Source organism: Pristiophorus japonicus, chromosome 19, assembly GCF_044704955.1.
Source record: "Pristiophorus japonicus isolate sPriJap1 chromosome 19, sPriJap1.hap1, whole genome shotgun sequence".
In the NCBI taxonomy this organism is placed as follows: domain Eukaryota; kingdom Metazoa; phylum Chordata; class Chondrichthyes; family Pristiophoridae; genus Pristiophorus; species Pristiophorus japonicus.
Genome location: NC_091995.1, coordinates 73,032,234 through 73,054,838, shown reverse-complemented (window position 1 = coordinate 73,054,838; position 22,605 = coordinate 73,032,234). Strand labels below are relative to the sequence as shown.

Below are 22,605 nucleotides of genomic sequence, written 5' to 3'. Positions count from 1 at the left end.
ACAGGCACTTAAACAAAATCTAATTGATACTTCAGTGCAAAGGGACTGTTGCAGGTGCTGTATTTTGGCTTGATGGACTGTGAGACAAAGACTGACATGTCAATGCAATCATCCACAATAAGCCCATGGGTAGATACAAGTGGGTAGGGCAGATTAACCGACAGGCATACTGAAGGTATTTCCGTGAAAATGTGGAGAATTGTTCTGTGGCCGAAAGTTAAGTTGGAGGCCACCCGAGGATCAGAAATGGACTTTAGCCCAGGAGAGGGAATTTCTGGCCAGGACCCACACAGCAGCAAAATAAACCAGTAGCACAGTCATAGACTCAGCAGGTAACAGTAGCAATGGGGAATGGACTGTAAACAACACAAATTCCTTTCAAAGAGCAACTGAATAGAAGATCAGAGTCACAGCAGCTGACTGAGTCTTACAGTGCAGTCCAGTGGAGTAGAAACATAGAAACATAGAAAATAGGTGCAGGAGTAGGCCATTCGGCCCTTCTAGCCTGCACCGCCATTCAATGAGTTCATGGCTGAACATTCAACTTCAGTACCCCATTCCTGCTTTCTCGCCATACCCCTTGATCCCCCTAGCAGTAAGGACCTCATCTAACTCCTTTTTGAATATATTTAGTGAATTGGCCTCAACAACTTTCTGTGGTAGAGAATTCCACAGGTTCACCACTCTCTGGGTGAAGAAGTTCCTCCGCATCTCGGTCCTAAATGGCTTACCCCTTATCCTTAGACTGTGACCCCTGGTTCTGGACTTCCCCAACATTGGGAACATTCTTCCTGCATCTAACCTGTCTAACCCCGTCAGAATTTTATATGTTTCTATGAGGTCCCCTCTCATTCTTCTGAACTCCAGTGAATACAAGCCCAGTTGATCCAGTCTTTCTTGATAGGTCAGTCCCGCCATCCCGGGAATCAGTCTGGTGAACCTTCGCTGCACTCCCTCAATAGCAAGAATGTCCTTCCTCAGGTTAGGAGACCAAAACTGTACACAATACTCCAGGTGTGGCCTCACCAATGCCCTGTACAACTGTAGCAACACCTCCCTGCCCCTGTACTCAAATCCCCTTGCTATGAAGGCCAACATGCCATTTGCTTTCTTAACCGCCTGCTGCACCTGCATGCCAACCTTCAATGACTGATGTACCATGACACCCAGGTCTCTTTGCACCTCCCCTTTTCCTAATCTGTCACCATTCAGATAATAGTCTGTCTCTCTGTTTTTACCACCAAAGTGGATAACCTCACATTTATCCACATTATACTTCATCTGCCATGCATTTGCCCACTCACCTAACCTATCCAAGTCGCTCTGCAGCCTCACAGCATCCTCCTCGCAGCTCACACTGCCACCCAACTTAGTGTCATCCGCAAACTTGGAGATACTACACTCAATCCCCTCATCTAAATCATTAATGTACAGTGTAAACAGCTGGGGCCCCAGCACAGAACCCTGCGGTACCCCACTAGTCACTGCCTGCCATTCTGAAAAGTACCCATTTACTCCTACTCTTTGCTTCCTGTCTGACAACCAGTTCTCAATCCATGTCAGTACACTACCCCCAATCCCATGTGCTCTAACTTTGCACATCAATCTCTTGTGTGGGACCTTGTCGAACGCCTTCTGAAAGTCCAAATATACCACATCAACTGGTTCTCCCTTATCCACTCTACTGGAAACATCCTCAAAAAATTCCAGAAGATTTGTCAAGCATGATTTCCCTTTCACAAATCCATGCTGACTTGGACCTATCATGTCACCTCTTTCCAAATGCACTGCTATAACATCCTTAATAATTGATTCCATCATTTTACCCACTACCGATGTCAGGCTGACCGGTCTATAATTCCCTGTTTTCTCTCTCCCTCCTTTTTTAAAAAGTGGGGTTACATTGGCTACCCTCCACTCCATAGGAACTGATCCAGAGTCAATGGAATGTTGGAAAATGACTGTCAACGCATCCACTATTTCCAAGGCCACCTCCTTAAGTACTCTGGGATGCAGTCCATCAGGCCCTGGGGATTTATCGGCCTTCAATCCCATCAATTTCCCCAACACAATTTCCCGGCTAATAAGGATTTCCCTCAGTTCCTCCTCCTTACTAGACCCCCCGACCCCTTTTATAACCGGAAGGTTGTTCGTGTCCTCCTTCGTGAATACCGAACCAAAGTACTTGTTCAATTGGTCCGCCATTTCTTTGTTCCCCGTTATGACTTCCCCTGATTCTGACTGCAGGGGACCTACGTTTGTCTTTACTAACCTTTTTCTCTTTACATATCTATAGAAACTTTTGCAATCCGTCTTAATGTTCCCTGCAAGCTTCTTCTCATACTCCATTTTCCCTGCCCTAATCAAACCCTTTGTCCTCCTCTGCTGAGTTCTAAATTTCTCCCAGTCCCCAGGTTCGCTGCTATTTCTGGCCAATTTGTATGCCACTTCCTTGGCTTTAATACTATCCCTGATTTCCCTTGCGAGAGGTGGCAAGGCGGAGCTGTTTCAGGAGATAGTATAAATGGCACAGAAATCCAGGAATAGGGAAGTCAAATTTGAGCAAAGTTCCAGGGATCACCCATGAAGCCAAAGAGCAATCGGGGTCGGGGGATAGGCACTGGGCACGGTATCTCCATAAACATCTCCGCCTCGCTACCTTTCTCTCCTCCTTGAAGATGCTCCCTCGAAACCTACTTCAGTGATCAAGGTTTAGGACACCTGTCCTGGTACCTCATGTGGCTCGGTGTAAGATTTTATTTGATAATGATCCTGTGAAGCATCATGGAAGGTTTTATTATGTTACAGGCGCTATATAAATGCAAGCTGTTGTTGTAGATGGCTCTGCCATGGTGCGAGCAGTGGCAGATATGATGGGAGAAAATAGCTTCCATCTGTGCTCAACTTTCTCACACTCTGAAAATGTGAGGCAGATATCACATTTCAGAGTGGTCAATTACCCTCAGGTGGGTCACTTCATGAGTTCAGCCCCAGTGGCCTAATGGATAAGGCACTGGCCTCCTAAGCCAGGGATTGTGGGTTCGAGTCCCACCTGGGGTGATGTCTTTTTAAAGATTGACAATACGGCAGTTGATGGTCACAGGGTGGGCAGGGTCGGGGGATGGGTCGTGCACACAGTATCTCCTGAAACAGCTCCGCCTTGCCACCTCTCGCTCCTCCTTTCAGACACTCCATAAAATCTGATGCCATGGCTCAGTGCGTGACAATTTTGTGTGTGAGTCAGAAGGTTGTGGGTTCAAATCCCATGACAGATAGAAATCTAGTTGATACTTCAGTACAGGTGGAGCTGCTGTATTTTGGCTTGAATTCATGGCAGAAAGTGTCATGGACTGTGAGACAAGTTTCCTGCAATCCCAAAATGACAATACAATCATCCACAATAAGCCCATGGATAGACACAATTGGGTAGGGCAGAGTAACCGACAGGTATACTGAAGGTATTTCCGTAACAATGTGGAGAATTGTTCTGTGGCCGAAAGTTAAGTTGGAGGCCACCCTCAGATCCAGAAATGGACTTTAACCCAGGAGAGGGAATTTCTAGCCAGGACCCACACAGCAGCAAAATAAACCAGAAGGACAGTCATAGACTCAGCAGGTAACAGTAGCAATGGAGAACGGACTGTAAACTACACAAAATTCCTTTCAAAGAGCAACTGAATAGAAGATCAGAGTCACAGCAGCTGACTGAGTCTTACAGTGCAGTCCAGTGGAGTAGCATAGTATGAATGGCAGAGAAATCCAGGAATGGTGAAGTCAAATTTGAGCAAAGTTCCAGGGCTCACCCATGAAAACAAAGAGCAATCGGGGTCGGGGGATAGGCACTGGGCACGGTATCTCCATAAACATCTCCGCCTCGCGACCTTTCTCTCCTCCTTAGAAGATACTTCCTCGAAACCTACTTCACTGGCCAATTGCCCTCAGGTGGGTCACTTCATGTATTCAGCCCCAGTGGCCTAATGGATAAGGCACTGGCCTTCTAAGCCAGGGATTGTGGGTTCGAGCCCCACCTGGGGTGATGTCTTTTTAAAGATTGACAATACGGCAGTTGCAGTTGGGCAAGTGATGTCAGGTTCAGCAAGGCAGGGAGGCTTCATTCGGACCAAGATGTCATCAACTTCAAACTTGTGCAAAGTTCCAGTGCTCACTGATGGTCACAGGGAAGGCATGGTCGGGGGATGGGTAATGGACACAGTATCTCCCGAAACAGCTCCGCCTTGCTACCTCTCGCTCCTCCTTTAAGACACTCCCTAAAAACTTGCTTTTTTCACCGCGAAATGGCCATAGCACAATAGGTAGCACTCTTGCTTGTGAGTCAGGTGGATCTGGGTTCAAATCCCACCACAGGCACTTAAACAAAATCTAATTGATACTTCAGTGCAAAGGGACTGTTGCAGGTGCTGTATTTTGGCTTGATGGACTGTGAGACAAAGACTGACATGTCAATGCAATCATCCACAATAAGCCCATGGGTAGATACAAGTGGGTAGGGCAGAGTAACCGACAGGCATACTGAAGGTATTTCCGTGAAAATGTGGAGAATTGTTCTGTGGCCGAAAGTTAAGTTGGAGGCCACCCGAGGATCAGAAATGGACTTTAGCCCAGGAGAGGGAATTTCTGGCCAGGACCCACACAGCAGCAAAATAAACCAGTAGGACAGTCATAGACTCAGCAGGTAACAGTAGCAATGGGGAATGGACTGTAAACAACACAAATTCCTTTCAAAGAGCAACTGAATAGAAGATCAGAGTCACAGCAGCTGACTGAGTCTTACAGTGCAGTCCAGTGGAGTAGCATAGTATAAATGGCACAGAAATCCAGGAATAGGGAAGTCAAATTTGAGCAAAGTTCCAGGGATCACCCATGAAGCCAAAGAGCAATCGGGGTCGGGGGATAGGCACTGGGCACGGTATCTCCATAAACATCTCCGCCTCGCTACCTTTCTCTCCTCCTTGAAGATGCTCCCTCGAAACCTACTTCAGTGATCAAGGTTTAGGACACCTGTCCTGGTACCTCATGTGGCTCGGTGTAAGATTTTATTTGATAATGATCCTGTGAAGCATCATGGAAGGTTTTATTATGTTACAGGCGCTATATAAATGCAAGCTGTTGTTGTAGATGGCTCTGCCATGGTGCGAGCAGTGGCAGATATGATGGGAGAAAATAGCTTCCATCTGTGCTCAACTTTCTCACACTCTGAAAATGTGAGGCAGATATCACATTTCAGAGTGGTCAATTACCCTCAGGTGGGTCACTTCATGAGTTCAGCCCCAGTGGCCTAATGGATAAGGCACTGGCCTCCTAAACCAGGGATTGTGGGTTCGAGTCCCACCTGGGGTGATGTCTTTTTAAAGATTGACAATACGGCAGTTGATGGTCACAGGGTGGGCAGGGTCGGGGGATGGGTCGTGCACACAGTATCTCCTGAAACAGCTCCGCCTTGCCACCTCTCGCTCCTCCTTTCAGACACTCCATAAAATCTGATGCCATGGCTCAGTGCGTGACAATTTTGTGTGTGAGTCAGAAGGTTGTGGGTTCAAATCCCATGACAGATAGAAATCTAGTTGATACTTCAGTACAGGTGGAGCTGCTGTATTTTGGCTTGAATTCATGGCAGAAAGTGTCATGGACTGTGAGACAAGTTTCCTGCAATCCCAAAATGACAATACAATCATCCACAATAAGCCCATGGATAGACACAATTGGGTAGGGCAGAGTAACCGACAGGTATACTGAAGGTATTTCCGTAACAATGTGGAGAATTGTTCTGTGGCCGAAAGTTAAGTTGGAGGCCACCCTCAGATCCAGAAATGGACTTTAACCCAGGAGAGGGAATTTCTAGCCAGGACCCACACAGCAGCAAAATAAACCAGAAGGACAGTCATAGACTCAGCAGGTAACAGTAGCAATGGAGAACGGACTGTAAACTACACAAAATTCCTTTCAAAGAGCAACTGAATAGAAGATCAGAGTCACAGCAGCTGACTGAGTCTTACAGTGCAGTCCAGTGGAGTAGCATAGTATGAATGGCAGAGAAATCCAGGAATGGTGAAGTCAAATTTGAGCAAAGTTCCAGGGCTCACCCATGAAAACAAAGAGCAATCGGGGTCGGGGGATAGGCACTGGGCACGGTATCTCCATAAACATCTCCGCCTCGCGACCTTTCTCTCCTCCTTGAAGATACTTCCTCGAAACCTACTTCACTGGCCAATTGCCCTCAGGTGGGTCACTTCATGTGTTCAGCCCCAGTGGCCTAATGGATAAGGCACTGGCCTTCTAAGCCAGGGATTGTGGGTTCGAGCCCCACCTGGGGTGAAGTCTTTTTAAAGATTTCCAATACGGCAGTTGCAGTTGGGCAAGTGATGTCAGGTTCAGCAAGGCAGGGAGGCTTCATTCGGACCAAGATGTCATCAACTTCAAATTTGTGCAAAGTTCCAGTGCTCACTGATGGTCACAGGGAAGGCATGGTCGGGGGATGGGTAATGGACACAGTATCTCCCGAAACAGCTCCGCCTTGCTACCTCTCGCTCCTCCTTTAAGACACTCCCTAAAAACTTGCTTTTTTCACCGCGAAATGGCCATAGCACAATAGGTAGCACTCTTGCTTGTGAGTCAGGTGGATCTGGGTTCAAATCCCACCACAGGCACTTAAACAAAATCTAATTGATACTTCAGTGCAAAGGGACTGTTGCAGGTGCTGTATTTTGGCTTGATGGACTGTGAGACAAAGACTGACATGTCAATGCAATCATCCACAATAAGCCCATGGGTAGATACAAGTGGGTAGGGCAGAGTAACCGACAGGCATACTGAAGGTATTTCCGTAACAATGTGGAGAATTGTTCTGTGGCCGAAAGTTAAGTTGGAGGCCACCCGAGGATCAGAAATGGACTTTAGCCCAGGAGAGGGAATTTCTGGCCAGGACCCACACAGCAGCAAAATAAACCAGTAGCACAGTCATAGACTCAGCAGGTAACAGTAGCAATGGGGAATGGACTGTAAACAACACAAATTCCTTTCAAAGAGCAACTGAATAGAAGATCAGAGTCACAGCAGCTGACTGAGTCTTACAGTGCAGTCCAGTGGAGTAGCATAGTATAAATGGCACAGAAATCCAGGAATAGGGAAGTCAAATTTGAGCAAAGTTCCAGGGATCACCCATGAAGCCAAAGAGCAATCGGGGTCGGGGGATAGGCACTGGGCACGGTATCTCCATAAACATCTCCGCCTCGCTACCTTTCTCTCCTCCTTGAAGATGCTCCCTCGAAACCTACTTCAGTGATCAAGGTTTAGGACACCTGTCCTGGTACCTCATGTGGCTCGGTGTAAGATTTTATTTGATAATGATCCTGTGAAGCATCATGGAAGGTTTTATTATGTTACAGGCGCTATATAAATGCAAGCTGTTGTTGTAGATGGCTCTGCCATGGTGCGAGCAGTGGCAGATATGATGGGAGAAAATAGCTTCCATCTGTGCTCAACTTTCTCACACTCTGAAAATGTGAGGCAGATATCACATTTCAGAGTGGTCAATTACCCTCAGGTGGGTCACTTCATGAGTTCAGCCCCAGTGGCCTAATGGATAAGGCACTGGCCTCCTAAGCCAGGGATTGTGGGTTCGAGTCCCACCTGGGGTGATGTCTTTTTAAAGATTGACAATACGGCAGTTGATGGTCACAGGGTGGGCAGGGTCGGGGGATGGGTCGTGCACACAGTATCTCCTGAAACAGCTCCGCCTTGCTACCTCTCGCTCCTCCTTTCAGACACTCCATAAAATCTGATGCCATGGCTCAGTGCGTGACAATTTTGTGTGTGAGTCAGAAGGTTGTGGGTTCAAATCCCATGACAGATAGAAATCTAGTTGATACTTCAGTACAGTTGGAGCTGCTGTATTTTGGCTTGAATTCATGGCAGAAAGTGTCATGGACTGTGAGACAAGTTTCCTGCAATCCCAAAATGACAATACAATCATCCACAATAAGCCCATGGATAGACACAATTGGGTAGGGCAGAGTAACCGACAGGTATACTGAAGGTATTTCCGTAACAATGTGGAGAATTGTTCTGTGGCCGAAAGTTAAGTTGGAGGCCACCCTCAGATCCAGAAATGGACTTTAACCCAGGAGAGGGAATTTCTAGCCAGGACCCACACAGCAGCAAAATAAACCAGAAGGACAGTCATAGACTCAGCAGGTAACAGTAGCAATGGAGAACGGACTGTAAACTACACAAAATTCCTTTCAAAGAGCAACTGAATAGAAGATCAGAGTCACAGCAGCTGACTGAGTCTTACAGTGCAGTCCAGTGGAGTAGCATAGTATGAATGGCAGAGAAATCCAGGAATGGTGAAGTCAAATTTGAGCAAAGTTCCAGGGCTCACCCATGAAAACAAAGAGCAATCGGGGTCGGGGGATAGGCACTGGGCACGGTATCTCCATAAACATCTCCGCCTCGCGACCTTTCTCTCCTCCTGAGAAGATACTTCCTCGAAACCTACTTCACTGGCCAATTGCCCTCAGGTGGGTCACTTCATGTGTTCAGCCCCAGTGGCCTAATGGATAAGGCACTGGCCTTCTAAGCCAGGGATTGTGGGTTCGAGCCCCACCTGGGGTGATGTCTTTTTAAAGATTGACAATACGGCAGTTGCAGTTGGGCAAGTGATGTCAGGTTCAGCAAGGCAGGGAGGCTTCATTCGGACCAAGATGTCATCAACTTCAAACTTGTGCAAAGTTCCAGTGCTCACTGATGGTCACAGGGAAGGCATGGTCGGGGGATGGGTAATGGACACAGTATCTCCCGAAACAGCTCCGCCTTGCTGCCTCTCGCTCCTCCTTTAAGACACTCCCTAAAAACTTGCTTTTTTCACCGCGAAATGGCCATAGCACAATAGGTAGCACTCTTGCTTGTGAGTCAGGTGGATCTGGGTTCAAATCCCACCACAGGCACTTGAACAAAATCTAATTGATACTTCAGTGCAAAGGGACTGTTGCAGGTGCTGTATTTTGGCTTGATGGACTGTGAGACAAAGACTGACATGTCAATGCAATCATCCACAATAAGCCCATGGGTAGATACAAGTGGGTAGGGCAGAGTAACCGACAGGCATACTGAAGGTATTTCCGTGAAAATGTGGAGAATTGTTCTGTGGCCGAAAGTTAAGTTGGAGGCCACCCGAGGATCAGAAATGGACTTTAGCCCAGGAGAGGGAATTTCTGGCCAGGACCCACACAGCAGCAAAATAAACCAGTAGCACAGTCATAGACTCAGCAGGTAACAGTAGCAATGGGGAATGGACTGTAAACAACACAAATTCCTTTCAAAGAGCAACTGAATAGAAGATCAGAGTCACAGCAGCTGACTGAGTCTTACAGTGCAGTCCAGTGGAGTAGCATAGTATAAATGGCACAGAAATCCAGGAATAGGGAAGTCAAATTTGAGCAAAGTTCCAGGGATCACCCATGAAGCCAAAGAGCAATCGGGGTCGGGGGATAGGCACTGGGCACGGTATCTCCATAAACATCTCCGCCTCGCTACCTTTCTCTCCTCCTTGAAGATGCTCCCTCGAAACCTACTTCAGTGATCAAGGTTTAGGACACCTGTCCTGGTACCTCATGTGGCTCGGTGTAAGATTTTATTTGATAATGATCCTGTGAAGCATCATGGAAGGTTTTATTATGTTACAGGCGCTATATAAATGCAAGCTGTTGTTGTAGATGGCTCTGCCATGGTGCGAGCAGTGGCAGATATGATGGGAGAAAATAGCTTCCATCTGTGCTCAACTTTCTCACACTCTGAAAATGTGAGGCAGATATCACATTTCAGAGTGGTCAATTACCCTCAGGTGGGTCACTTCATGAGTTCAGCCCCAGTGGCCTAATGGATAAGGCACTGGCCTCCTAAGCCAGGGATTGTGGGTTCGAGTCCCACCTGGGGTGATGTCTTTTTAAAGATTGACAATACGGCAGTTGATGGTCACAGGGTGGGCAGGGTCGGGGGATGGGTCGTGCACACAGTATCTCCTGAAACAGCTCCGCCTTGCCACCTCTCGCTCCTCCTTTCAGACACTCCATAAAATCTGATGCCATGGCTCAGTGCGTGACAATTTTGTGTGTGAGTCAGAAGGTTGTGGGTTCAAATCCCATGACAGATAGAAATCTAGTTGATACTTCAGTACAGGTGGAGCTGCTGTATTTTGGCTTGAATTCATGGCAGAAAGTGTCATGGACTGTGAGACAAGTTTCCTGCAATCCCAAAATGACAATACAATCATCCACAATAAGCCCATGGATAGACACAATTGGGTAGGGCAGAGTAACCGACAGGTATACTGAAGGTATTTCCGTAACAATGTGGAGAATTGTTCTGTGGCCGAAAGTTAAGTTGGAGGCCACCCTCAGATCCAGAAATGGACTTTAACCCAGGAGAGGGAATTTCTAGCCAGGACCCACACAGCAGCAAAATAAACCAGAAGGACAGTCATAGACTCAGCAGGTAACAGTAGCAATGGAGAACGGACTGTAAACTACACAAAATTCCTTTCAAAGAGCAACTGAATAGAAGATCAGAGTCACAGCAGCTGACTGAGTCTTACAGTGCAGTCCAGTGGAGTAGCATAGTATGAATGGCAGAGAAATCCAGGAATGGTGAAGTCAAATTTGAGCAAAGTTCCAGGGCTCACCCATGAAAACAAAGAGCAATCGGGGTCGGGGGATAGGCACTGGGCACGGTATCTCCATAAACATCTCCGCCTCGCGACCTTTCTCTCCTCCTTGAAGATACTTCCTCGAAACCTACTTCACTGGCCAATTGCCCTCAGGTGGGTCACTTCATGTGTTCAGCCCCAGTGGCCTAATGGATAAGGCACTGGCCTTCTAAGCCAGGGATTGTGGGTTCGAGCCCCACCTGGGGTGAAGTCTTTTTAAAGATTTCCAATACGGCAGTTGCAGTTGGGCAAGTGATGTCAGGTTCAGCAAGGCAGGGAGGCTTCATTCGGACCAAGATGTCATCAACTTCAAATTTGTGCAAAGTTCCAGTGCTCACTGATGGTCACAGGGAAGGCATGGTCGGGGGATGGGTAATGGACACAGTATCTCCCGAAACAGCTCCGCCTTGCTACCTCTCGCTCCTCCTTTAAGACACTCCCTAAAAACTTGCTTTTTTCACCGCGAAATGGCCATAGCACAATAGGTAGCACTCTTGCTTGTGAGTCAGGTGGATCTGGGTTCAAATCCCACCACAGGCACTTAAACAAAATCTAATTGATACTTCAGTGCAAAGGGACTGTTGCAGGTGCTGTATTTTGGCTTGATGGACTGTGAGACAAAGACTGACATGTCAATGCAATCATCCACAATAAGCCCATGGGTAGATACAAGTGGGTAGGGCAGAGTAACCGACAGGCATACTGAAGGTATTTCCGTAACAATGTGGAGAATTGTTCTGTGGCCGAAAGTTAAGTTGGAGGCCACCCGAGGATCAGAAATGGACTTTAGCCCAGGAGAGGGAATTTCTGGCCAGGACCCACACAGCAGCAAAATAAACCAGTAGCACAGTCATAGACTCAGCAGGTAACAGTAGCAATGGGGAATGGACTGTAAACAACACAAATTCCTTTCAAAGAGCAACTGAATAGAAGATCAGAGTCACAGCAGCTGACTGAGTCTTACAGTGCAGTCCAGTGGAGTAGCATAGTATAAATGGCACAGAAATCCAGGAATAGGGAAGTCAAATTTGAGCAAAGTTCCAGGGATCACCCATGAAGCCAAAGAGCAATCGGGGTCGGGGGATAGGCACTGGGCACGGTATCTCCATAAACATCTCCGCCTCGCTACCTTTCTCTCCTCCTTGAAGATGCTCCCTCGAAACCTACTTCAGTGATCAAGGTTTAGGACACCTGTCCTGGTACCTCATGTGGCTCGGTGTAAGATTTTATTTGATAATGATCCTGTGAAGCATCATGGAAGGTTTTATTATGTTACAGGCGCTATATAAATGCAAGCTGTTGTTGTAGATGGCTCTGCCATGGTGCGAGCAGTGGCAGATATGATGGGAGAAAATAGCTTCCATCTGTGCTCAACTTTCTCACACTCTGAAAATGTGAGGCAGATATCACATTTCAGAGTGGTCAATTACCCTCAGGTGGGTCACTTCATGAGTTCAGCCCCAGTGGCCTAATGGATAAGGCACTGGCCTCCTAAGCCAGGGATTGTGGGTTCGAGTCCCACCTGGGGTGATGTCTTTTTAAAGATTGACAATACGGCAGTTGATGGTCACAGGGTGGGCAGGGTCGGGGGATGGGTCGTGCACACAGTATCTCCTGAAACAGCTCCGCCTTGCTACCTCTCGCTCCTCCTTTCAGACACTCCATAAAATCTGATGCCATGGCTCAGTGCGTGACAATTTTGTGTGTGAGTCAGAAGGTTGTGGGTTCAAATCCCATGACAGATAGAAATCTAGTTGATACTTCAGTACAGTTGGAGCTGCTGTATTTTGGCTTGAATTCATGGCAGAAAGTGTCATGGACTGTGAGACAAGTTTCCTGCAATCCCAAAATGACAATACAATCATCCACAATAAGCCCATGGATAGACACAATTGGGTAGGGCAGAGTAACCGACAGGTATACTGAAGGTATTTCCGTAACAATGTGGAGAATTGTTCTGTGGCCGAAAGTTAAGTTGGAGGCCACCCTCAGATCCAGAAATGGACTTTAACCCAGGAGAGGGAATTTCTAGCCAGGACCCACACAGCAGCAAAATAAACCAGAAGGACAGTCATAGACTCAGCAGGTAACAGTAGCAATGGAGAACGGACTGTAAACTACACAAAATTCCTTTCAAAGAGCAACTGAATAGAAGATCAGAGTCACAGCAGCTGACTGAGTCTTACAGTGCAGTCCAGTGGAGTAGCATAGTATGAATGGCAGAGAAATCCAGGAATGGTGAAGTCAAATTTGAGCAAAGTTCCAGGGCTCACCCATGAAAACAAAGAGCAATCGGGGTCGGGGGATAGGCACTGGGCACGGTATCTCCATAAACATCTCCGCCTCGCGACCTTTCTCTCCTCCTGAGAAGATACTTCCTCGAAACCTACTTCACTGGCCAATTGCCCTCAGGTGGGTCACTTCATGTGTTCAGCCCCAGTGGCCTAATGGATAAGGCACTGGCCTTCTAAGCCAGGGATTGTGGGTTCGAGCCCCACCTGGGGTGATGTCTTTTTAAAGATTGACAATACGGCAGTTGCAGTTGGGCAAGTGATGTCAGGTTCAGCAAGGCAGGGAGGCTTCATTCGGACCAAGATGTCATCAACTTCAAACTTGTGCAAAGTTCCAGTGCTCACTGATGGTCACAGGGAAGGCATGGTCGGGGGATGGGTAATGGACACAGTATCTCCCGAAACAGCTCCGCCTTGCTGCCTCTCGCTCCTCCTTTAAGACACTCCCTAAAAACTTGCTTTTTTCACCGCGAAATGGCCATAGCACAATAGGTAGCACTCTTGCTTGTGAGTCAGGTGGATCTGGGTTCAAATCCCACCACAGGCACTTGAACAAAATCTAATTGATACTTCAGTGCAAAGGGACTGTTGCAGGTGCTGTATTTTGGCTTGATGGACTGTGAGACAAAGACTGACATGTCAATGCAATCATCCACAATAAGCCCATGGGTAGATACAAGTGGGTAGGGCAGAGTAACCGACAGGCATACTGAAGGTATTTCCGTGAAAATGTGGAGAATTGTTCTGTGGCCGAAAGTTAAGTTGGAGGCCACCCGAGGATCAGAAATGGACTTTAGCCCAGGAGAGGGAATTTCTGGCCAGGACCCACACAGCAGCAAAATAAACCAGTAGCACAGTCATAGACTCAGCAGGTAACAGTAGCAATGGGGAATGGACTGTAAACAACACAAATTCCTTTCAAAGAGCAACTGAATAGAAGATCAGAGTCACAGCAGCTGACTGAGTCTTACAGTGCAGTCCAGTGGAGTAGCATAGTATAAATGGCACAGAAATCCAGGAATAGGGAAGTCAAATTTGAGCAAAGTTCCAGGGATCACCCATGAAGCCAAAGAGCAATCGGGGTCGGGGGATAGGCACTGGGCACGGTATCTCCATAAACATCTCCGCCTCGCTACCTTTCTCTCCTCCTTGAAGATGCTCCCTCGAAACCTACTTCAGTGATCAAGGTTTAGGACACCTGTCCTGGTACCTCATGTGGCTCGGTGTAAGATTTTATTTGATAATGATCCTGTGAAGCATCATGGAAGGTTTTATTATGTTACAGGCGCTATATAAATGCAAGCTGTTGTTGTAGATGGCTCTGCCATGGTGCGAGCAGTGGCAGATATGATGGGAGAAAATAGCTTCCATCTGTGCTCAACTTTCTCACACTCTGAAAATGTGAGGCAGATATCACATTTCAGAGTGGTCAATTACCCTCAGGTGGGTCACTTCCTGAGTTCAGCCCCAGTGGCCTAATGAATAAGGCACTGGCCTCCTAAGCCAGGGATTGTGGGTTCGAGTCCCACCTGGGGTGATGTCTTTTTAAAGATTGACAATACGGCAGTTGATGGTCACAGGGTGGGCAGGGTCGGGGGATGGGTCGTGCACACAGTATCTCCTGAAACAGCTCCGCCTTGCCACCTCTCGCTCCTCCTTTCAGACACTCCATAAAATCTGATGCCATGGCTCAGTGCGTGACAATTTTGTGTGTGAGTCAGAAGGTTGTGGGTTCAAATCCCATGACAGATAGAAATCTAGTTGATACTTCAGTACAGGTGGAGCTGCTGTATTTTGGCTTGAATTCATGGCAGAAAGTGTCATGGACTGTGAGACAAGTTTCCTGCAATCCCAAAATGACAATACAATCATCCACAATAAGCCCATGGATAGACACAATTGGGTAGGGCAGAGTAACCGACAGGTATACTGAAGGTATTTCCGTAACAATGTGGAGAATTGTTCTGTGGCCGAAAGTTAAGTTGGAGGCCACCCTCAGATCCAGAAATGGACTTTAACCCAGGAGAGGGAATTTCTAGCCAGGACCCACACAGCAGCAAAATAAACCAGAAGGACAGTCATAGACTCAGCAGGTAACAGTAGCAATGGAGAACGGACTGTAAACTACACAAAATTCCTTTCAAAGAGCAACTGAATAGAAGATCAGAGTCACAGCAGCTGACTGAGTCTTACAGTGCAGTCCAGTGGAGTAGCATAGTATGAATGGCAGAGAAATCCAGGAATGGTGAAGTCAAATTTGAGCAAAGTTCCAGGGCTCACCCATGAAAACAAAGAGCAATCGGGGTCGGGGGATAGGCACTGGGCACGGTATCTCCATAAACATCTCCGCCTCGCGACCTTTCTCTCCTCCTTGAAGATACTTCCTCGAAACCTACTTCACTGGCCAATTGCCCTCAGGTGGGTCACTTCATGTGTTCAGCCCCAGTGGCCTAATGGATAAGGCACTGGCCTTCTAAGCCAGGGATTGTGGGTTCGAGCCCCACCTGGGGTGATGTCTTTTTAAAGATTGACAATACGGCAGTTGCAGTTGAGCAAGTGATGTCAGGTTCAGCAAGGCAGGGAGGCTTCATTCGGACCAAGATGTCATCAACTTCAAACTTGTGCAAAGTTCCAGTGCTCACTGATGGTCACAGGGAAGGCATGGTCGGGGGATGGGTAATGGACACAGTATCTCCCGAAACAGCTCCGCCTTGCTGCCTCTCGCTCCTCCTTTAAGACACTCCCTAAAAACTTGCTTTTTTCACCGCGAAATGGCCATAGCACAATAGGTAGCACTCTTGCTTGTGAGTCAGGTGGATCTGGGTTCAAATCCCACCACAGGCACTTGAACAAAATCTAATTGATACTTCAGTGCAAAGGGGCTGTTGCAGGTGCTGTATTTTGGCTTGATGGACTGTGAGACAAAGACTGACATGTCAATGCAATCATCCACAATAAGCCCATGGGTAGATACAAGTGGGTAGGGCAGAGTAACCGACAGGCATACTGAAGGTATTTCCGTGAAAATGTGGAGAATTGTTCTGTGGCCGAAAGTTAAGTTGGAGGCCACCCGAGGATCAGAAATGGACTTTAGCCCAGGAGAGGGAATTTCTGGCCAGGACCCACACAGCAGCAAAATAAACCAGTAGCACAGTCATAGACTCAGCAGGTAACAGTAGCAATGGGGAATGGACTGTAAACAACACAAATTCCTTTCAAAGAGCAACTGAATAGAAGATCAGAGTCACAGCAGCTGACTGAGTCTTACAGTGCAGTCCAGTGGAGTAGCATAGTATAAATGGCACAGAAATCCAGGAATAGGGAAGTCAAATTTGAGCAAAGTTCCAGGGATCACCCATGAAGCCAAAGAGCAATCGGGGTCGGGGGATAGGCACTGGGCACGGTATCTCCATAAACATCTCCGCCTCGCTACCTTTCTCTCCTCCTTGAAGATGCTCCCTCGAAACCTACTTCAGTGATCAAGGTTTAGGACACCTGTCCTGGTACCTCATGTGGCTCGGTGTAAGATTTTATTTGATAATGATCCTGTGAAGCATCATGGAAGGTTTTATTATGTTACAGGCGCTATATAAATGCAAGCTGTTGTTGTAGATGGCTCTGCCATGGTGCGAGCAGTGGCAGATATGATGGGAGAAAATAGCTTCCATCTGTGCTCAACTTTCTCACACTCTGAAAATGTGAGGCAGATATCACATTTCAGAGTGGTCAATTACCCTCAGGTGGGTCACTTCATGAGTTCAGCCCCAGTGGCCTAATGGATAAGGCACTGGCCTCCTAAGCCAGGGATTGTGGGTTCGAGTCCCACCTGGGGTGATGTCTTTTTAAAGATTGACAATACGGCAGTTGATGGTCACAGGGTGGGCAGGGTCGGGGGATGGGTCGTGCACACAGTATCTCCTGAAACAGCTCCGCCTTGCCACCTCTCGCTCCTCCTTTCAGACACTCCATAAAATCTGATGCCATGGCTCAGTGCGTGACAATTTTGTGTGTGAGTCAGAAGGTTGTGGGTTCAAATCCCATGACAGATAGAAATCTAGTTGATACTTCAGTACAGTTGGAGCTGCTGTATTTTGGCTTGAATTCATGGCAGAAAGTGTCATGGACTGTGAGACAAGTTTCCTGCAATCCCAAAATGACAATACAATCATCCACAATAAGCCCATGGATAGACACAATTGGGTAGGGCAGAGTAACCGACAGGTATACTGAAGGTATTTCCGTAACAATGTGGAGAATTGTTCTGTGGCCGAAAGTTAAGTTGGAGGCCACCCTCAGATCCAGAAATGGACTTTAACCCAGGAGAGGGAATTTCTAGCCAGGACCCACACAGCAGCAAAATAAACCAGAAGGACAGTCATAGACTCAGCAGGTAACAGTAGCAATGGAGAACGGACTGTAAACTACACAAAATTCCTTTCAAAGAGCAACTGAATAGAAGATCAGAGTCACAGCAGCTGACTGAGTCTTACAGTGCAGTCCAGTGGAGTAGCATAGTATGAATGGCAGAGAAATCCAGGAATGGTGAAGTCAAATTTGAGCAAAGTTCCAGGGCTCACCCATGAAAACAAAGAGCAATCGGGGTCGGGGGATAGGCACTGGGCACGGTATCTCCATAAACATCTCCGCCTCGCGACCTTTCTCTCCTCCTTGAAGATACTTCCTCGAAACCTACTTCACTGGCCAATTGCCCTCAGGTGGGTCACTTCATGTGTTCAGCCCCAGTGGCCTAATGGATAAGGCACTGGCCTTCTAAGCCAGGGATTGTGGGTTCGAGCCCCACCTGGGGTGATGTCTTTTTAAAGATTGACAATACGGCAGTTGCAGTTGGGCAAGTGATGTCAGGTTCAGCAAGGCAGGGAGGCTTCATTCGGACCAAGATGTCATCAACTTCAAACTTGTGCAAAGTTCCAGTGCTCACTGATGGTCACAGGGAAGGCATGGTCGGGGGATGGGTAATGGACACAGTATCTCCCGAAACAGCTCCGCCTTGCTGCCTCTCGCTCCTCCTTTAAGACACTCCCTAAAAACTTGCTTTTTTCACCGCGAAATGGCCATAGCACAATAGGTAGCACTCTTGCTTGTGAGTCAGGTGGATCTGGGTTCAAATCCCACCACAGGCACTTGAACAAAATCTAATTGATACTTCAGTGCAAAGGGACTGTTGCAGGTGCTGTATTTTGGCTTGATGGACTGTGAGACAAAGACTGACATGTCAATGCAATCATCCACAATAAGCCCATGGGTAGATACAAGTGGGTAGGGCAGAGTAACCGACAGGCATACTGAAGGTATTTCCGTGAAAATGTGGAGAATTGTTCTGTGGCCGAAAGTTAAGTTGGAGGCCACCCGAGGATCAGAAATGGACTTTAGCCCAGGAGAGGGAATTTCTGGCCAGGACCCACACAGCAGCAAAATAAACCAGTAGCACAGTCATAGACTCAGCAGGTAACAGTAGCAATGGGGAATGGACTGTAAACAACACAAATTCCTTTCAAAGAGCAACTGAATAGAAGATCAGAGTCACAGCAGCTGACTGAGTCTTACAGTGCAGTCCAGTGGAGTAGCATAGTATAAATGGCACAGAAATCCAGGAATAGGGAAGTCAAATTTGAGCAAAGTTCCAGGGATCACCCATGAAGCCAAAGAGCAATCGGGGTCGGGGGATAGGCACTGGGCACGGTATCTCCATAAACATCTCCGCCTCGCTACCTTTCTCTCCTCCTTGAAGATGCTCCCTCGAAACCTACTTCAGTGATCAAGGTTTAGGACACCTGTCCTGGTACCTCATGTGGCTCGGTGTAAGATTTTATTTGATAATGATCCTGTGAAGCATCATGGAAGGTTTTATTATGTTACAGGCGCTATATAAATGCAAGCTGTTGTTGTAGATGGCTCTGCCATGGTGCGAGCAGTGGCAGATATGATGGGAGAAAATAGCTTCCATCTGTGCTCAACTTTCTCACACTCTGAAAATGTGAGGCAGATATCACATTTCAGAGTGGTCAATTACCCTCAGGTGGGTCACTTCATGAGTTCAGCCCCAGTGGCCTAATGGATAAGGCACTGGCCTCCTAAGCCAGGGATTGTGGGTTCGAGTCCCACCTGGGGTGATGTCTTTTTAAAGATTGACAATACGGCAGTTGATGGTCACAGGGTGGGCAGGGTCGGGGGATGGGTCGTGCACACAGTATCTCCTGAAACAGCTCCGCCTTGCCACCTCTCGCTCCTCCTTTCAGACACTCCATAAAATCTGATGCCATGGCTCAGTGCGTGACAATTTTGTGTGTGAGTCAGAAGGTTGTGGGTTCAAATCCCATGACAGATAGAAATCTAGTTGATACTTCAGTACAGTTGGAGCTGCTGTATTTTGGCTTGAATTCATGGCAGAAAGTGTCATGGACTGTGAGACAAGTTTCCTGCAATCCCAAAATGACAATACAATCATCCACAATAAGCCCATGGATAGACACAATTGGGTAGGGCAGAGTAACCGACAGGTATACTGAAGGTATTTCCGTAACAATGTGGAGAATTGTTCTGTGGCCGAAAGTTAAGTTGGAGGCCACCCTCAGATCCAGAAATGGACTTTAACCCAGGAGAGGGAATTTCTAGCCAGGACCCACACAGCAGCAAAATAAACCAGAAGGACAGTCATAGACTCAGCAGGTAACAGTAGCAATGGAGAACGGACTGTAAACTACACAAAATTCCTTTCAAAGAGCAACTGAATAGAAGATCAGAGTCACAGCAGCTGACTGAGTCTTACAGTGCAGTCCAGTGGAGTAGCATAGTATGAATGGCAGAGAAATCCAGGAATGGTGAAGTCAAATTTGAGCAAAGTTCCAGGGCTCACCCATGAAAACAAAGAGCAATCGGGGTCGGGGGATAGGCACTGGGCACGGTATCTCCATAAACATCTCCGCCTCGCTACCTTTCTCTCCTCCTTGAAGATGCTCCCTCGAAACCTACTTCAGTGATCAAGGTTTAGGACACCTGTCCTGGTACCTCATGTGGCTCGGTGTAAGATTTTATTTGATAATGATCCTGTGAAGCATCATGGAAGGTTTTATTATGTTACAGGCGCTATATAAATGCAAGCTGTTGTTGTAGATGGCTCTGCCATGGTGCGAGCAGTGGCAGATATGATGGGAGAAAATAGCTTCCATCTGTGCTCAACTTTCTCACACTCTGAAAATGTGAGGCAGATATCACATTTCAGAGTGGTCAATTACCCTCAGGTGGGTCACTACATGAGTTCAGCCCCAGTGGCGTAATGGATAAGGCACTGGCCTCCTAAGCCAGGGATTGTGGGTTCGAGTCCCACCTGGGGTGATGTCTTTTTAAAGATTGACAATACGGCAGTTGATGGTCACAGGGTGGGCAGGGTCGGGGGATGGGTCGTGCACACAGTATCTCCTGAAACAGCTCCGCCTTGCTACCTCTCGCTCCTCCTTTCAGACACTCCATAAAATCTGATGCCATGGCTCAGTGCGTGACAATTTTGTGTGTGAGTCAGAAGGTTGTGGGTTCAAATCCCATGACAGATAGAAATCTAGTTGATACTTCAGTACAGTTGGAGCTGCTGTATTTTGGCTTGAATTCATGGCAGAAAGTGTCATGGACTGTGAGACAAGTTTCCTGCAATCCCAAAATGACAATACAATCATCCACAATAAGCCCATGGATAGACACAATTGGGTAGGGCAGAGTAACAGACAGGTATACTAAAGGTATTTCCGTAACAATGTGGAGAATTGTTCAGTGGCCGAAAGTTAAGTTGGAGGCCACCCTCAGATCCAGAAATGGACTTTAACCCAGGAGAGGGAATTTCTAGCCAGGACCCACACAGCAGCAAAATAAACCAGAAGGACAGTCATAGACTCAGCAGGTAACAGTAGCAATGGAGAACGGACTGTAAACTACACAAAATTCCTTTCAAAGAGCAACTGAATAGAAGATCAGAGTCACAGCAGCTGACTGAGTCTTACAGTGCAGTCCAGTGGAGTAGCATAGTATGAATGGCAGAGAAATCCAGGAATGGTGAAGTCAAATTTGAGCAAAGTTCCAGGGCTCACCCATGAAAACAAAGAGCAATCGGGGTCGGGGGATAGGCACGGGGCACGGTATCTCCATAAACATCTCCGCCTCGCGACCTTTCTCTCCTCCTTGAAGACACTTCCTCGAAACCTACTTCACTGGCCAATTGCCCTCAGGTGGGTCACTTCATGTGTTCAGCCCCAGTGGCCTAATGGATAAGGCACTGGCCTTCTAAGCCAGGGATTGTGGGTTCGAGCCCAACCTGGGGTGATGTCTTTTTAAAGATTGACAATACGGCAGTTGCAGTTGGGCAAGTGATGTCAGGTTCAGCAAGGCAGGGAGGCTTCATTCGGACCAAGATGTCATCAACTTCAAATTTGTGCAAAGTTCCAGTGCTCACTGATGGTCACAGGGAAGGCATGGTCGGGGGATGGGTAATGGACACAGTATCTCCCGAAACAGCTCCGCCTTGCTACCTCTCGCTCCTCCTTTGAGACACTCCCTAAAAACTTGCTTTTTTCACCGCGAAATGGCCATAGCACAATAGGTAGCACTCTTGCTTGTGAGTCAGGTGGATCTGGGTTCAAATCCCACCACAGGCGCTTGAACAAAATCTAATTGATACTTCAGTGCAAAGGGACTGTTGCAGGTGCTGTATTTTGGCTTGATGGACTGTGAGACAAAGACTGACATGTCAATGCAATCATCCACAATAAGCCCATGGGTAGATACAAGTGGGTAGGGCAGAGTAACCGACAGGCATACTGAAGGTATTTCCGTGAAAATGTGGAGAATTGTTCTGTGGCCGAAAGTTAAGTTGGAGGCCACCCTCAGATCCAGACATGGACTTTAACCCAGGAGAGGGAATTTCTGACCAGGACCCACACAGCAGCAAAATAAACCAGAAGGACAGTCATAGATTCAGCAGGTAACAGTAGCAATGGAGAACGGACTGTAAACTACACAAAATTCCTTTCAAAGATCAACTGAATAGAAGATCAGAGTCACAGCAGCTGACTGAGTCTTACAGTGCAGTCCAGTGGAGTAGCATAGTATGAATGGCAGTGAAATCCAGGAATGGTGAAGTCAAATTTGAGCAAAGTTCCAGGGCTCACCCATGAAAGCAAAGTGCAATCGGGGTCGGGGGATAGGCACTGGGCACGATATCTCCATAAACATCTTCGCCTCGCTACCTTTCTCTCCTCCTTGAAGATACTTCCTCAAAACCCACTTCACTGGCCGATTGCCCTCAGGTGGGTGACTTCATGTATTGAGCCCCAGTGGCCTAATGGATAAGGCACTGGCTTTCTAAACCAGGAATTGTGGGTTTGAACCCCACCTTGGGTGATGTCTTTTTAAAGATTGACAATACGGCAATTGCAGTTGGGCAAGTGATGTCATGTTCAGCAAGGCAGGGAGGCTTCATTCGGACCAAGATGTCATCAACTTCAAATTTGTGCAAAGTTCCAGTGCTCGCTGATGGTCACAGGGTCGGCAGGGTCGGGGGATGGGTCGGCAGGGTCGGGGGATGGGTCG

At 47.4% G+C, this 22,605-nt stretch overlaps 17 non-coding genes across 17 annotated transcripts; all 17 read left to right on the top strand.

The window, feature by feature from the left end:
- The first annotated feature begins 2,987 nt into the window (after window positions 1–2,987).
- On the top strand, window positions 2,988–3,060 carry trnar-ccu (transfer RNA arginine (anticodon CCU)). The gene has a single exon. It is a non-coding gene; the product is annotated as a tRNA-Arg (tRNA).
- Window positions 3,061–3,963: 903 nt separating this feature from the next.
- Window positions 3,964–4,036, top strand: trnar-ucu (transfer RNA arginine (anticodon UCU)). Its single transcript has one exon. It is a non-coding gene; the product is annotated as a tRNA-Arg (tRNA).
- A 1,249-nt stretch (window positions 4,037–5,285) lies between these two features.
- trnar-ccu (transfer RNA arginine (anticodon CCU)) lies at window positions 5,286–5,358 on the top strand. Its single transcript has one exon. It is a non-coding gene; the product is annotated as a tRNA-Arg (tRNA).
- Window positions 5,359–6,260: 902 nt separating this feature from the next.
- Window positions 6,261–6,333, top strand: trnar-ucu (transfer RNA arginine (anticodon UCU)). The gene has a single exon. It is a non-coding gene; the product is annotated as a tRNA-Arg (tRNA).
- A 1,249-nt stretch (window positions 6,334–7,582) lies between these two features.
- Window positions 7,583–7,655, top strand: trnar-ccu (transfer RNA arginine (anticodon CCU)). Its single transcript has one exon. It is a non-coding gene; the product is annotated as a tRNA-Arg (tRNA).
- A 903-nt stretch (window positions 7,656–8,558) lies between these two features.
- On the top strand, window positions 8,559–8,631 carry trnar-ucu (transfer RNA arginine (anticodon UCU)). Its single transcript has one exon. It is a non-coding gene; the product is annotated as a tRNA-Arg (tRNA).
- A 1,249-nt stretch (window positions 8,632–9,880) lies between these two features.
- trnar-ccu (transfer RNA arginine (anticodon CCU)) lies at window positions 9,881–9,953 on the top strand. Its single transcript has one exon. It is a non-coding gene; the product is annotated as a tRNA-Arg (tRNA).
- A 902-nt stretch (window positions 9,954–10,855) lies between these two features.
- Window positions 10,856–10,928, top strand: trnar-ucu (transfer RNA arginine (anticodon UCU)). The gene has a single exon. It is a non-coding gene; the product is annotated as a tRNA-Arg (tRNA).
- A 1,249-nt stretch (window positions 10,929–12,177) lies between these two features.
- Window positions 12,178–12,250, top strand: trnar-ccu (transfer RNA arginine (anticodon CCU)). Its single transcript has one exon. It is a non-coding gene; the product is annotated as a tRNA-Arg (tRNA).
- Window positions 12,251–13,153: 903 nt separating this feature from the next.
- On the top strand, window positions 13,154–13,226 carry trnar-ucu (transfer RNA arginine (anticodon UCU)). The gene has a single exon. It is a non-coding gene; the product is annotated as a tRNA-Arg (tRNA).
- Window positions 13,227–14,475: 1,249 nt separating this feature from the next.
- trnar-ccu (transfer RNA arginine (anticodon CCU)) lies at window positions 14,476–14,548 on the top strand. The gene has a single exon. It is a non-coding gene; the product is annotated as a tRNA-Arg (tRNA).
- A 902-nt stretch (window positions 14,549–15,450) lies between these two features.
- Window positions 15,451–15,523, top strand: trnar-ucu (transfer RNA arginine (anticodon UCU)). The gene has a single exon. It is a non-coding gene; the product is annotated as a tRNA-Arg (tRNA).
- Window positions 15,524–16,772: 1,249 nt separating this feature from the next.
- Window positions 16,773–16,845, top strand: trnar-ccu (transfer RNA arginine (anticodon CCU)). Its single transcript has one exon. It is a non-coding gene; the product is annotated as a tRNA-Arg (tRNA).
- A 902-nt stretch (window positions 16,846–17,747) lies between these two features.
- Window positions 17,748–17,820, top strand: trnar-ucu (transfer RNA arginine (anticodon UCU)). Its single transcript has one exon. It is a non-coding gene; the product is annotated as a tRNA-Arg (tRNA).
- Window positions 17,821–19,069: 1,249 nt separating this feature from the next.
- Window positions 19,070–19,142, top strand: trnar-ccu (transfer RNA arginine (anticodon CCU)). Its single transcript has one exon. It is a non-coding gene; the product is annotated as a tRNA-Arg (tRNA).
- Window positions 19,143–20,291: 1,149 nt separating this feature from the next.
- On the top strand, window positions 20,292–20,364 carry trnar-ccu (transfer RNA arginine (anticodon CCU)). The gene has a single exon. It is a non-coding gene; the product is annotated as a tRNA-Arg (tRNA).
- A 902-nt stretch (window positions 20,365–21,266) lies between these two features.
- On the top strand, window positions 21,267–21,339 carry trnar-ucu (transfer RNA arginine (anticodon UCU)). The gene has a single exon. It is a non-coding gene; the product is annotated as a tRNA-Arg (tRNA).
- Window positions 21,340–22,605: the final 1,266 nt, after the last annotated feature.